Source organism: Pleurodeles waltl, chromosome 8 (assembly GCF_031143425.1).
Source record: "Pleurodeles waltl isolate 20211129_DDA chromosome 8, aPleWal1.hap1.20221129, whole genome shotgun sequence".
NCBI classification, from domain to species: domain Eukaryota; kingdom Metazoa; phylum Chordata; class Amphibia; order Caudata; family Salamandridae; genus Pleurodeles; species Pleurodeles waltl.
The window spans coordinates 1,043,144,499-1,043,155,529 of NC_090447.1; positions in this window are offsets into that span (position 1 = coordinate 1,043,144,499).

The window sequence follows — 11,031 nt, forward strand, 5'->3', positions numbered from 1 at the left end:
AAATTACCTTCAATCAAATAATATTTAAATCACTCAAGACGTGCATCATTAGTGCACAGTGAAATCCAGAAAACAAAAACCTGTTGAGTGAATTAGTATCCAACGTCCCAATCAAAAACTCAAAAAATCACCCTATTAATCCGTGCAAGTATCCACAGTGATAACATTCCTTATACACGCTACCATAATCACCAGTGTACATGTAAAATGATTTATAAGAGTATGAAGTATAATAGAGAAGATGTATAGTAGTACAAATGAGAATATAATGTGACCCTTGTGTACTGACACGTTATAATTAACAAATCACCTGGTAATATCCCAATTTAATATGTGCCATTAGCACTTTACCTCCAGATACACTGTATCACAAACTCCATTAAACTTCATATGACTGCGAACCCACAGTCAAAATGTTTCAAAGGACTGCTGCCTGAATACACTGAACTTCAAACGCAGTCCACTTCCTAAAAACAAATATATCATGAGCCATTTCCTCGTCTTAGTACGTAATAACATTGATGCCATATCTACATCTTAAATATTACGTAATGTCGCTCCTCCGTACAGCCCAAAATTAATACCTTATAGAGAAATAGTTGTTCCTCCGGCCGCTGCCGAAGTAGACACCACCTCCATATGAAATTGCAGAGAGACGCGCACCCGCAATATGCGGCGCGTCCCTATAGCAGGCATATTTAAATCTTACGTACTCAGAGAAATAGATGAAGGACCAAGAAACCTGATCTTAGTCACTAAAAATAAAAGAGGGACTATGCCCCACATTTGAGTACTAAGTTTCTCTCCACATCAAAATAAATGATGGACCAATTAACCATCGTCCTTCATTATAAATAAACACAATAGAAAAAGAAACTACCCATCATTAACCCAGTATAATTCCTGAATATCCCCAAACCACCATAATTATAACGTGGCAGCTATAAATTTTAACAAGGAGAGAAAAATTATAAATTAAATATAAATTGAGACCCAGGAAGATATATGTGTGCAGTACTGCCCACATAAAAAGAAAGAAATTAAACAGATCTAACATCTGATTATTCAACCATCCCAATATGTATAATATAATAAAAAATAAATATAAGCAATGTCAATACATGACAATTTCAATCCCACAGAGGTCTCAAGAGCTTCCTTTACCATATTAAAGAGTACATAGTGAAAACATACTTTATATTTGCTGTTAGATTCATTTCCCCCCGTACTTTCATTGGTACCACCAATACCAACCATAACACAGTCATTTTGATGGAGTTCTTTGTTAAATGAAACAGAACATGACAAACAAGGGTATCTCTAAACTTAATTTGTGTCAAAATCAGATTCCTAACACTAAAAGTAAAACCCATTTACAGGTCAGTGTTTAAGACCCCAACAGGTATTCCAATTCCCTATCCAGCCACAGGGCACAGTCCAAAGCCCAACTCAAATACTGACTTCATTTGGATAGAACGCTGCAGGGGCATCAGTTTTCAAGTAGGCAGGCACCTCAGGGGGATGGGGGACGGGAGGTACCACAGCCGACGTCACGAACAAGCCCATGGGCTCCATGCCCATTTCTCTCTGCTGGGGAGTGCAAGGCCACAGTCTCTCAGGTGGGTGACTTTCCCACTGGTTCTGGAGGGGGCTCCATGCCCATTTCTCTCTGCTGGGCAGTGCACGGCCACAGTCGCTCAGGTGGGGAACATGCCCACTTCTTCTTGATGAGGCTCCTTGTACAGCTGTCCCTGGAGGGTGGCCTGTATGGCTTCCGCTTTTGGTGATGGCTGCACTGTATCATCTGGAGGTAAGGGGTGCACTGTGTCAGCAGGTGAAAGTGCCTCCTGGGCAGCCTCTGCTGGAGGTGAGGGCTTCACTGTCTCAGCAGGTGAAGGTGCCTCCTGCACAGCCTCTGCTGGAGGAGTAGGCTGCACTTCACCAGCTGGGGGTGAGGACCCTGTGACCACTGGTGGTGGTGGTGTCACCCTGACAGCCTCTGCTGGAGGTGAGGGCTGCTCTGTGTTAGCCTCCTGGGCAGCCTCAGCTGGAGGTGAGGGCTGCACTGTCTCAGCAGGTGACGGTTCCTCCTGGGCAGCTTCTGCAGGAGGAGTAGGCTGCCCTTCCTCAGCTGGCGGTGAGGGCCCCAAGACCATTGATCGTGGCGGTAGTGGTGTCAAGGGCTTCTTCTCCTTCATGGCAGGAGGCGCTGGATCCTTACCATTACTGGCAGAGGTTGAGGGCTTCTTCCCCTTCATGGCAGGACGTGCGGGCTCCTTAGCCTACCGAGCAGGTGTGGAGGGCTTCTTCCCCTTCATGGCAGGAGGTGCGGGCTCCTTCCCCTTCATGGCAGGACGTGTGGTATCCTTAACCTTCCTGGCTGGTGGAGTGTGATTCTTCACTGACTTGCCACCACGACTAGGTGGTGCCACCACTGTCTGCGTGGACTGTTTGGCTGAGCTGCTGTGCTGGGTTGTTGAGACCCTGCTCTTACTGGCAGAACTGGGAGAGGGGGAGAGAAGAGGTCAAGTTGGGCAAGGAAAAGCTTCTTAAAGACGGTGAAAGGGTTGATGGAGGAGGGATGGGAGTGGATGATGAGGGAGTGGTTGTTGGAGGTGTATGTCTGCTGGAACTGGGTGCAGGTGCATGGGCAGTGTGCTGAGGTGAGGTGGATGGCTGTTGGGTGTCTGAGTGCTTGCGTTTGCGTCCTTTAGGAGGGGTGACAGTCAGGTTGGGAGAGGACACAGGGGACGCATGCATGGATGTTGGGGAGGTGTCTGCTAGTGAGGTGTATGTTGCTTGGTGTGGTGATGCTGTGGTGGATGTGGATGCAATGCATGCAGGTGTGAGTGTGGACATGACTGTGAGGGAGGAGGTGGAGGAGGGGGAGACAGTGGAGGCAGTGGATGTGGTTGTGTCTGCAATTGTCTGGTGTTTGCATGAGTGCTTGTGGGATGAAGTGTGGTGCCTGTGTTTGACTGTGCCACTCTTGTGTGTTGTCCTGTGTGCATGCTCGTCTGTATGTGTGCATGGGATGGGTTGGGATTGAGGAGACTGGGAAGTAGTAGTTGGAGGGGGGACAGTAGGAACAGGGACAATGGATGCCATCAACGAGGATGCCAGAGCCTAAATCGATCTCTGTTGGGTCACCAATCGACAGTGGATGCCCTCCAGGAATGCATTTTATTGCTGCATCGGGGATGCCAGGCCCTGCATGGCATTCACAATGGTTGACTGCCCTACAGAGATGGATCTCAGGAGGTCAATATCCTCCTCACTCAGGGCAGCAGTGCTTACTGGGTCAGGGCCTGAGGTGCCTGGGGAGAAGAAGATGCCCACCCTCCTGGGTGAGTGGGCATGGGCAACTCGCTGAGGGGCTACTCAGAGGGCAGTGCTGGTATGGCATTGGCGGCTGTACCTGCAGCTGGGGTGGTGACAGAGGAGTCCGCCACAACCAGGGAGCTTCCATCAGAGGAGGTAATGAGTCTGTGTTGTCACCTCCTGTCTCTGCTGTGGAGCTCCCCTCGCCCTCCGTCCTACTGGTTCCCTTGGCATCGGTGGACTCTGCCTCCAGGGTCCTGTGGAATTCAGCTTCCTCTGTCACCCTTGCCACTGCTCCTCCGCCAGATGATGCTAAGGCACACATGGACAGGATGGCAGAAGACAAAAGTAAGGGAGAGAGAGAAAGGAACAACTGGGTCAATGTATGCACCAACACCACAGTTCGCATACACAGCACCTTCACAGACATGGATCAAGATTGAGCACTATGCATTACACTGCCAATGATTTGGCTAGATGCCACAGCAAGATGAGGGCCACACACTGCCAACTGCACCCCTCCTGGGACCTACAAAGCCCTGACTGACATGGAATGCTAACAAGCTAGGTTACCTGCATTTGTCATACACCCATTACCCTTGAGCTGGATCACGCTGCAATGTCTGGCATGGCATTAAGGGGCACCGACTAACTCACACCCACTACCTGGATCCCATGCCACCTTCCAATTATTGTAGTAATGGCCACTGTACTCACCCCCTTGTGGCTGCTCTGATGCCCTCAAGCACCCATCCAGCTCTGGGTAGGCCACCCACAGTATGCAGGCCATCAGGGAGGTCAGGTTCCGAAGGGCACCCCTTCCTCGTTGGGAGTCCATCCCCAGCTGGGCCTCTGCGGTCTTCCATGCCCAGTGTCTCAGGTCCTCCCTCCGTTTCCGACAGTGGGTGTTCCACCTGCCATAGACCCCTAGGGCCCACAAGCACATCCTTGGCGATGGCATGCCATAATCAATTCTTTTGATGTGTGCTGACCTGCAGAGGTAATACAGACAGGAAGACACAATTGAACATACACTCCAGACTGTCACATATATGTCCCACCAATCCCGTTTCCATCACCATTGGCACACACGTCCGCCCACGCACACCATGTACACAACCACATTACATCCCCCAATGACATGATGCTAGCACACACATCTCCAGGCATTCTTCCCACATGCATCATGCCCAAGGTGTACTTGACATTTAGGGGGTCATTACAACCCTGGCGGATGGTGTTAAAGCGGCGGTAATACCGCAAACAGGCCGGCGAAAAAAAAAGAGGAATTATGACCATGGGGGAAACAGCCAACATAGACAGCCACTTTAACACTCCAACCGCCACGGCTGTACAGACAAGCAGCGCCGCGGTCACCGCCAACAGACAGGCGGAAGTACCGCCCACAGTATTACAACAAGCCAATCCGCCACCTTTTCCGGGGCAGATTCACCGTGGATAAAAACACGGCGGAAACAGCCATTTCAATGGGAAAATGCTCACCTTAACACACTCCACGAGGAAGGAGGGCACCATGGAGCCAGAACTCCAAATACTCCCTGCGATTGTCTTCCTGCTCCTCTACGAACATCAGCAACGCTGGCGCCGAAGACAAAGGTGAGTACTGCACATACGACATAAGGGAGGGGGGAGGCAAAAGTCAGGGACACACACACGCAACACCCCCACGCCCACCCTGACCCTCGCACACTACAACACACACACAAATGCATTTCCAAACATCACAGTAACAACCCACAACCCCCCCGGAAGAATGCAAAGACAAAAGGAAATGAGTACAACTATTGTAATGTATCAAAATACAGTAAGCTAATATATACAGAAATATATACACATTCCAAAAATATACATCACGATTAGTAGTGCAGGTATGCACCATTCAATGTCCGTAGACCACTGGCCCCAAAATGCATGGGCGAGGCCCACACACGATACCTGTCCAGAAGCGAAGAGAACACTGCAGGGGCATCAGATAGAAATACAACAGGCACCTCAGGGGGAAGGGAAGGCGGGGCACCTCAGCTGGATGACAGCACCACGCCAGATCCACGACGGGGCTCCATGACCATTGATGTATCCTGGGGAGCACAAAGCCACAGTCTCACAAGTCTTTGCAGTGGGTGGTTTGCCCACTGTTCCATCCTGGGGAGTGCAAAGCCACAGTCTCACAAGTCTTTGCAGTGGGTGGTTTGCCCACTGTACCATCCTGGGGAGTGCAAAGCCACAGTCTCACAAGTCTCACAAGTGGGTGGTTTGCCCACTGTACCATCCTGGGGAGTGCAAAGCCACAGTCTCACAAGTCTTTGCAGTGGGTAGTTTGCCCACTGTACCATCCTGGGGAGTGCAAAGCCACAGTCTCACAAGTCTCACAAGTGGGTGGTTTTCCCACTGTACCATCCTGGGGAGTGCAAAGCCACAGTCTCACAAGTCTCACAAGTGGGTGGTTTGCCCACTGTACCATCCTGGGGAGTGCAAAGCCACAGTCTCACAAGTCTCACAAGTGGGTGGTTTGCCCACTGTACCATCCTGGGGAGTGCAAAGCCACAGTCTCACAAGTCTTTGCAGTGGGTGGTTTGCCCAATGTACCATCCTGGGGAGTGCAAAGCCACAGTCTCACAAGTCTTTGCAGTGGGTGGTCTGCCCACTGTACCAACCTGGGGAGTGCAAAGCCACAGTCTCACAAGTCTTTGCAGTGGGTGGTTTGCCCACTGTACCATCCTGGGGAGTGCAAAGCCACAGTCTCACAAGTCTTTGCAGTGGGTAGTTTGCCCACTGTACCATCCTGGGGAGTGCAAAGCCACAGTCTCACAAGTCTCACAAGTGGGTGGTTTTCCCACTGTACCATCCTGGGGAGTGCAAAGCCACAGTCTCACAAGTCTCACAAGTGGGTGGTTTGCCCACTGTACCATCCTGGGGAGTGCAAACCCACAGTCTCACAAGTCTTTGCAGCGGGTGGTTTGCCCACTGTACCAGCCTGGGGAGTGCAAAGCCACAGACTCTCAAGTGGATAACAGTCTCCACTGGTTCTGGAGGGGGACTGGTGCCCAGTGTGTTTCATCCTGTTAAGGACTGAGGTAGTGGATGCTGTTCTGCACTGGTTCTGGAGGGGGACTGGTGCCCAGAGTGTTTCATCCGGTTAAGGACTGAGGTAGTGGATGCTGTTCTCCACTGGCTCTGGAGGGGGACTGGTGCCCAGAGTGCTTCATCCTGTTAAGGACTGAGGTACTGGATGCTGTTCTCCACTGGTTCTGGAGGAGGACTGGTGCCCAGAGTGCTTCATCCTGTTAAGGACTGAGGTAGTGGATGCTGTTCTCCACTGGTTCTGGAGGGGGACTGGTGCCCAGAGTGCTTCATCCTGTTAAGGACTGAGGTAGTGGATGCTGTTCTCCACTGGTTCTGGAGGGGGACTGGTGCCCAGAGTGCTTCATCCTGTTAAGGACTCAGGTAGTGGATGCTGTTCTCCACTGGTTCTGGAGGGGGACTGGTGCCCAGAGTGCATCACTCTCCCCGTGACGGTCCCAGTTCCGTCACTGCCCCTGCCGCACATGGGCTAACGATGCTTGAGTTGGCGGTGTTTGTCCTATTCAGCGGTGCTTGCCATGGCGGTCTTTGCCCTGCTCAGCGGTGCTTGCCCTGTTCAGCGGTGCTTGCCATGGCGGTCTTTGCCCTGTTCAGCGGTGCTTGCCATGGCGGTCTTTGCCCTGTTTAGCAGTGCTTGCCCTGTTCAGAGGTGCTTGCCATGGCGGTCTTTGCCCTGTTCAGCAGTGCTTGCTATGGCAGTCTTTGCCCTGTTCAGCGGTGCTTGACTTTGCTGTCTCTGACCTGTGCAGCGGTGTGTGCCATGGCGGTCCCTAATTGCCCAGCGGGGCTGTGGCTGCCGGGGCCCTCCTAAGCACTGACTCTGGCGGTGGTCCCCTGACCGGTGACGATTGTGCTGCCCTCCTGGGCACTGACTCTGGCGGTGGTCTCCGGACCAGTGACGGTTGTGCTGCCCTCCTGGGCACTGACTCTGGCGGTGGTCTCCTGACCAGTGACGATTGTGCTGCCCTCCTGGGCACTGACTTTGGCGGTGGTCTCCGGACCAGTGACGATTGTGCTGCCCTCCTGGGCACTGACTCTGGCGGTGGTCTCCAGACCAGTGACGATTGTGCTGCCCTCCTGGGCACTGAGTCTGGCGGTGGTCTCCGGACCAGTGACGATGGAGTTGGCGGTGGCGTCCTGGGCAGCGGGGATGATGGCGGCCTTCTCCGCCGTGCTGCTCTTCCCAGACTTTGGCGACTTCTTCTGCCCCTTCCCCACCTTGGGAGGAGTCACAGCTGGCTCGACACTCCCCCCGGGACACTTGTGAGCGGCTTTGCCAGCAGGAATCTTCACCCTCTCCCGTCGGGCACTGTCCAACTTCCGGTGCTTCACAGGGGGGGGGACTGGCTGTGCTTTGGCTCCGTGTCACACTGGCTGCCCTGGTGCCCGGTGCACTCCACATACCTCTAACAGGCACCTCTGGTACCGGACTTTTTTTGGATGAGGTGCTATTACGGGACCTATGAATTGGAGGGGGGGCGGTGGGAAAGAGGTCAACGTTGCTCAGGAAAAGTTTCTGACGAACACTGGGACGGGTAGCTGGAGGGGGTCTGGGAGTGGAGGAAGAGGAGGTGGTTGTAGGAGGTGTAACTTTTGATGATTTGGGTGCAGGTGCATGTTCTGGAGGCTGTTGTGAGGTGGATGGATGTTGGGTGTGTGTGTGCCTGCGTTTGTGTACTTTGGGAGGGGGCGTCACAGACACACTGGGAGAGGACACAGGGGACGTGTAAATGGTAGTGGTGAGTGCATGTGAGCGGGGTGTGGTGCTGGGTGTTCTGTTGCGAGTCTTAGTGGCTGTAGTGTTAGTGCATGTAGGTGAGAGTGTAGAAGAAGCTGGGAAGGAGGAGGGAGACGACGAGGAGGGGGAAACAGTGGAGGCAGTGGACGTTGCTGTGTCTGTATGTGGGTGATGCTTGTGTGAGTGCCTGTGTGATGTGTGGTGCCTATGTTTGCCTGAGCTGCCCTTGTGTGTTGAGGTGTGTGCAGGCTGGTCTGATGGTGTGCTTCGGATAGACTGAGGTACAGGGGATTGGGTCTGGGTGGAGGAAGTTGGAGGGGGGAGGCTAGACACAGGGACATGGCTGCCATCAGTGCTGAGGCCAGAGTTTGCAGGGTTCGATGATGGGCAGCCTGACCAGAGTGAATGCCCTCCAGGAATGCATTAGTGTCTTGCAACTCCCTTTCTACACCCTGGATGGCATTCAAAATGGTAGACTGCCCAACAGTGAGTGACCTGAGGAGGTCAATGGCCTCCTCACTGAGGGCAGCAGGGGTGACAGGGGCAGGGCTGAGGTGCCTGGGGCGAAGGTGATGCCCACCCTCCTGGATGAGCGGGCATGTGGCGAAGGCTGAGGGGCTGCTGGGAGGGCAATGCTGGTAGGGGGTGTGGCAGCTGTACCTGTAGAAGTGGGGGGCACAGATGTGCCGCCACCACAAGGGAGCTCCCATCGGAGGATGAGTCCGTGTCCCTGGTTGCTGATCCAGTGACCGCTGTGAAGCTCCCCTCACCCTCCGTCCCACTGGTGTATTCAGAGTCCGTGGTGTGGCCCTACATGGCCATGTGGGATGCAGCCCCCTCGTGCTCTGGTGCCACTGTACCTCTGCCTGATGATGCTGATGCACAAAAGAACAGGGAGAGCACAAAAAGGGGTGGGGAAACAGAAGAAAGACAGGTTGAGTGCATGGCCTACTGCTACCGTTGGTGGACAATACAGACACAGCAGCCCCCTGCACTACGCCGCGCTCTTGGGCTCTACAGATTCAGTTCCTGGGATATGGCCTACATGGCTATGGTGGGCATCTGCACACATAGATGACACAGGGGCATGTATACCTGTACTTGGCACTCTACAGAGGTGGGGTGGAGTGGCACATGGACTGCATTCCGGAGGGGCCTAGCCTACGGAACTTGCCCTGGCCTAGGGAAACCCACAGCCCTCCTCCCCCAACCAGACCCCTCCAGTCAGCAGAATGAGAGTGTACTCACCCCCTTGTGTCTGCTGTGATGCCCTCATGCGCCCATCCAACTCAGGGTAGGCCACCGCCAGAATCCGGAACATCAGGGGGGTCATGGTGCGACGTGCACCCCTCCCACGTTGGGAGGCCATCCCCAGCTGAGCCTCCGCCGTCTTCTTGCTCCAGCGGCGAATGTCCTCCAATCTTTTATGGCAGTGAGTGCTCCGTCTCTGGTGGACCCCCAGGGTCCGGACGTCCTTGGCGATGGCATGCCAAATATCCTTCTTCTGGTGGGCACTGACCTACATGACATGTATAGGGGAAGAAGAGAAGTCATTACCAACTGCACCGTCGAAGTGAGTGGCCCACATCCCTGCCCTTGCCATGTGGCACATCCATTCATACTCCTTCATGCTCGCAGAACTCTGCCCCCTTCCTTCTTACATCCAGCCCTCTCCACCCAGGCATAGCCCATGCAACTTGCACCCTATGTACTCACCTGTTGGTCTGGACCGTAGAGTAGCGTGTACTGCGGGAGGACCCCGTCCACGAGCTTCTCCAACTCTTGTGCAGTGAAGGCAGGGGCCCTTTCCCCAGACGCACGTGCCATTGTCTCTTCCAGACCGAGGTCACAGCAGCACTTGCAGTGTAGGTCCTCTCCTGTCGAAGATCAGGTATCGAGTGATTGAACAGATAGAAAATGGCGGCCACGTACGCGGCGGTGACATCCGCGGCGGTGCGTATCATCACCGCCGGCGCACTTCGTCATTGGCTCCTGGGACCCATAGGGTCCAATGTTAACAAATGCAGCATTGTGCAGCGGTCTACGACCGCCTACCGCGACGGTGTACAACGCCAGCGCAGTTACCTCACATCCCATTCTCCCACTTTAGAGGTCAGGCATCCGCCATTTCAGGGGCCCACATGGCTTCATTTTCAACTGCGTCACACATACCTAGGCCTGGACTCAACACACATACAGACAACGTTTTGGATTTTGTTTCATGTTCTGTGTAGCTGTGGGTACATACCTCTGAATTGCTTGACTCTGTGGCCGCTGTTGTCCATCCTAGGCACCGTCAGCTGGGACGTGTGAGGAGATGGAGGAATCCTCTGGTGTGCCGACCGCTGGTGGACCTGTTGACAATGGAGGAGCAACATTTAATCATCACCTACAGGTTTGACTGTGCCGCAATCCAGGAACTGTGTACCCAGTTGGAGCCAGACCCTATGTCACCAATCCGCCATCCCACAGGAATCCCCCCTCAAGTGCAGGTGCTATCAGTGCTCCATTTCCTAGCAAGTGGGTCATTTCAAACAACAGTGGCCATGGCATCAGGGATGTCCCAGCCTATGTTTTCCAACGTGTTGTCCAGAGTGTTGTCTGCCCTGCTGAAACACATGAGGAGCTACATCATTTTCCCTCAGGTGGAGGATTTGGCTACAGTTAAAGGTGACTTCTATTTCCTGGGACATATCCCTAACATCATAGGTGCCATTGATGGGACCCATATAGCTCTGGTCCCCCCCCACAGGAGTGAACAATTGTACAGGAACCGGAAGAGTTATCATTCGATGAATGTACAGATGGTACGTTTGGCAGACCAGTACATCTCGCAGGTAAATGCTATGTTCCCTGGCTCAGTGCATGAC